This window comes from Octopus sinensis, linkage group LG8 (genome assembly GCF_006345805.1).
Source record: "Octopus sinensis linkage group LG8, ASM634580v1, whole genome shotgun sequence".
In the NCBI taxonomy this organism is placed as follows: domain Eukaryota; kingdom Metazoa; phylum Mollusca; class Cephalopoda; order Octopoda; family Octopodidae; genus Octopus; species Octopus sinensis.
Window position 1 is genome coordinate 10,973,786 of NC_043004.1, and position 5,355 is coordinate 10,979,140.

Below are 5,355 nucleotides of genomic sequence, written 5' to 3' on the forward strand. Positions count from 1 at the left end.
TAAACCAATGGAAATTCTTATGCATGGCTATGTACGTATATTTTTCTTCACTTGTTTTAATCGAGTGTGACCTTGCTGTGGAACCGCCTTCAGGGATTATAGTCGAACTAATCGCCCCTACGACTTTGTTTTTTAAAGCCAAGTACTGAGTGATTCAGGCTATTTTGCCGAACCGCTAAGTTTTTGGTGATGTAAATAACCCAACGCCGATTAGAGGCGGTTATGCGTGGATCACACAGACACAAAGACACAGACACAGACATACAGTCACTCACATACACTTACATACGACGTACCAAATTTACTCACAAGACTTTGGTCGGCCCATATATATATATATAAATATTTTAACCTTCGGATTTTTCTTAATATGCTAGGCCACTGGTTTTAATTGATTAATATCAATTTCTACCCTTATTAAATTTATATATATATATGTATATATATATATATGTATATATATAGGCACAGGAGTGGCTGTGTGGTAAGTAGCTTGTTTACCAACCACATGGTTCCGGGTTCAGTCCCACTGCGTGACACCTTGGGCAAGTGTCTTCTACTATAGCCTCGGGCCGACCAAAGCCTTGTGAGTGGATTTGGTAGACGGAAACTGAAAGAAGTCCGTCGTATATATGTATACATATATATGCGTGTGTGTGTTTGTGTGAGTGTGTTTGTCCCCCTAGCATTGCTTGACAACCGATGCTGGTGTGTTTATGTCCCCGTTACTTAGCGGTTCGGCAAAAGAGACCGACTGGGCTTACAAAAAGAATAAGTCCCGGAGTCGAGTTGCTCGATCAAATCGGTGCTCCAGCATGGCCACAGTCAAATGACTGAAACAAGTAAAAGAGTAAAGAGTAAAGAGTATATATATATAATATATATATATATAATATATATGTATTAATATATGCATACATATATACATATATACATATGCATGCGTATATAATATATATATATATATATATATATATATATGCATGCACAAATGTGTATATATATATATATATAATCAAAATAAGCAACAAGACATCAAGTACTGATGCAGTACAACCGTTTCAAGCGGCTCCATTTAATTGAACAAGGCAATCATTAGATCAGTTTAAATGCAGATATATAATTTTAACCAGTTCCTTAAATCCTTGAAAATGTTTTAGCCCGAAGGTCGCGGCCATTAATGTAATTTTTCTCAAATGCTTTAACAGAGCAAGAAGATGTCTATTCTTAGCTACAATAGCGACAACATGAATTTCTTCCATCTTCTGAGAAAAATTGTATTAATGTGTCCAACTGGTTAAAATTATATATCTATTCAATTGTGCAGCTGTTGATGAAATTACATTTAAATTGATGTAATGATTGCATTGTTGAATTAAATGGAGCCGCTTGAAACGGACGTACTGCATCACTACTTGATATCCTCTTGCTTATTTTGATTTTATTCACCTTACTTCGAGGTGTGCGGATAATACCATACTGACTTGGTGCTTCAACTTAAGTACCTAGTTCGACTGAGTCTCAACTATATATATATATATATATATATATATATATAGGAAAAAAGCCCACTTTGTCGTATGGTTAACACCATATAGATTTCTGGTGCATCCAAGTTAAGTACCATATTCATGTGAATTCAACAGAACTCACTTGAATCTTAATTGCTTATACCGTATATATATTTATATATATATATATATACCCTCACACACATATACACACATATATACCTTTTGACTCAACGATAGTTAAGGTACCTCTGAGTAATGACTGTAACTGTAATTTCTTCTGCTTTTCATTGTGAAATATCAACAGTATATCTCGACTAGGGACTATAGAATATACGAAACGGCATTGACACTTCCTTACCAACCGACAGTAAATAACTGGATGTCTAATCAAAGTTATATACCCTCCAGCTGTTTCCTGCGGTATACTTTAGCAAGTCAATGTAATATTGTAATGGACATTATCTTAGCTAAATGTAGTTGTATGAAATGAACTGCTTGCTGCTTCATTAATATTTATGTACTATTAAGTTCTCTTTGTCACAATCGGATACAATTTACAGGGCATTTGCTGTGTACATAGCGTAGAATATGACTCCCATATATTTGCGTTTGAGTGTACATATGTGGGTATGTTCGTGTGAGTGTTTGTGTGAGTATGAGTGTGTGTATTTATATGTGTGTGCGTGAGAGAGAGAGAGAGGGGGGAGTGTATATATGTCTTTGTGTCTGTTGTAACTCCCATCGATTGACAACCAATGTCGATTTATTCACGCTCCGTAACTTAGCGGTGGAGGAAAATCGAACGAGAGAATATGTACCAGACTAAAAAAAAAAGTACTTGGGTCAATATCTTTGAGTAAACCTTTCAGAATGTGATGCTCCAGCATGGTCCCTGTCTAGCGCCTGGAACAAGTAAAAGACATTCGCCCATCCATCCGTACATGCATATATGTAACTATGTATTAGTCGCACATGAAGAAACAGATACCTTGGGTTATCTACTACATCTCAGTGAATTTCTATTTCTTTACTACCCACAAGGGGCTAAACATAGAGGGGACAAACAAGGTCAGACAAAGGGATTAAGTCGTTTACATCGACCCCAGTGCGTAAATGGTACTTATGTAATCGATCCCGAAAGGATGAAAGGCAAAGTCGACCTCGGCGGAATTTGAACTCAGAACGTAGCGGCAGACGAAATACCTATTTCTTTACTACCAACAAGGAGCTAAACACAGAGAGGACAAACAAGGACACACAAACGGATTAAGTCAATTACATCGACCCCAGTGCGTAACTGGTACTTAATTTATCGACTTCGAAAGGACGAAAGGCAAAGTCGACCTCGGCGGAATTTGAACTCAGATCGTAACAGCAGACGAAATTCGGCTACGCATTTCGCTCGGTGTGCTAACGTTTCTGCCAGCTCGCCGCCTTGCTACATTTCAGTGTATTTCGTTCCAGTGTATACCAGCTTCTGTCATGTGAAAAATACGACGAGTTTTTAAGTGACCAGTCAAAAGAATGTAGAACAACGGGCTCGGAAAGTCCTTACGCAAGCACTCAAATATTCCAACTGTAGTAGTTTTAATTGCAGCTCAAAAGTTCGTGAAACACCCAAGTAGATATGCATACGTAGATACCTACCTATTTCTTTACTACCCACAATGGGCTAAACACAGAGGGAACAAACAAGGACAGACAAACGGAATAAATCGATTACATCGATCCCAGGGCGTAACTGGTACTTAATTTATCGACCCCGAAAGGATGAAAGGCAAAGTCGACCTCGGCGGAATTTGAACTCAGAACGTAATGGCAGACGAAATACGGCTACGCATTTCGCCCGGCGTGCTAACGTTTCTGCCAGCTCGCCTGCCTGCGTACCGACCTATCTACTTACCTATCTACCTACCTACATATATATATATATAGACTGTCAGAATGTTGTGAACGCCTCTGATGAGAACCCAATAAGTTTCGAAAATCGATTAACATTGTTCATCAATCTTCATTCAGCAGACAGATGGCTATGGACGCAGGAGTGACTGTGTGGTAAGTAGCTTGCTTACCAGCCACATGGTTCCGGGTTAAGTCCCACTGCGAGGTACCTTGGGCAAGTGTCTTCTACTATAGCCTCGGGTCGACCAAAGCCTTGTGAGTGGATTTCGTAGACGGAAACTGAAAGAAGACCGTCGTATATATGTATATGTATATGTATGTATATATATGTGTGTGCGTATGTTTGTGTGTGTGTGTGTGTGTTGTGTGTGCATATTTGTGTGTCAGTGTTTTTCCCCCCAACATCGCTTGACAAGCGATGCTGGTGTGTTTACGTCCCCGTAACTTAGCAGTTCGTCAAAAGAGACCACGATAGATTAAGTACTAGGCTTCCAAAGAATAAGTCCTGGGGTCGATTTGCTCGACTAAAGGCGGTGCTCCAGCATGGCCACAGTCAAATGAGGAAAAGTCAAACAAGTAAAGGAGTAAAGAGTAAAGAGTATAGAAAAAACAAAGAGCACGAGGAAAAGAGAAAGCGAGCGAGAGAGAGAGAGAGAGAGAGAGAGAGAGAGAGAGAGAGAGAGAGAGAGGAGGGACAGAAACAGAGAATCAGAGTGAATGAGAGATGAAAAGAGAGAGAGAGAGATGAAAAGAGAGAGAGAAAGAGAGAGAGGTAATTTAGTTCTGGTACGTACGGGAATAAAGAGGAAATGACAGAAAATATAAAACTATCGATAAAAATAGTAAAATGATAAGCATTGAGTTACATACAGTTACAGACACATAAATACGCAAACATATATATACTACACAGATATATACACACACATACACCATTTATTTATACATGTGCGTATGTGCGTGTGTGAATGTGAGTGTGTTTGCACACGTATATATATATATATACAGATATTCCTAAACTCAGACATAAATGTACATTATTCCACTTACGTTCCGGTTATCGAGTATGTATATGTATGAATTTATAAATGTGTCTATGAGCAGAGATGTGTGTGTATGTGTTCGTATGTGTCAGTATGCATGAACGAGAGTAAATTGTTTTTTTTCTCCCCCAGAAATACTCATTAAATAGGGTTTGTTCGAAATATCTCAACATCACATCAGATTAAAACGCTAAAAAGGATCATAAATTTTCTGGTAAGCACTGAAACACACACACACACCCACACACACACACACAGACATATACACACACACACACACACACAACACACACGCACACAGACATATACACATATACACACACTTGCACACACACCACACACACACATACATACACGGACACACGCGCACAATCACAATCACACACACACCGTCACTCAAGCAAATGTAGGAAAAACAAAAACGTGACCCTACCGAGAAGCTAATACATTAGATCTAAAACACGTTTTATTTGTGTTAGGCGGAAAACAGGATTATATTATTGATAACATAATACATATAACATATGTAAATGTTTTATTTATTTACATATTTATTAATATATATATTTATTTATCTGTATTTTCTATTATCTACTTTCCTCATTTTAATACAACTTGTTGCTGTTTTTTCTTGTCTCATTGTTTTGTGTTTTGGGTAGTGGCGGGGAGGCATCCACAGTTTGTGGTCAAAAATTTTATTACTCTCGTAAGATTTGTTGGTGCTGTGATAATATGTCACATTCATAATTAGAATTATGTCCCTGTAATGACGATAACGCCCTATTTATATTAGAATTTGTTCTCGATCTGGTACTTCATAACAAGTAAATATTTACTATGCTGAATACCCGAAACAGCAAGCGACAATTAACAGGTGTGGTAGGTCTTTAGTTTAT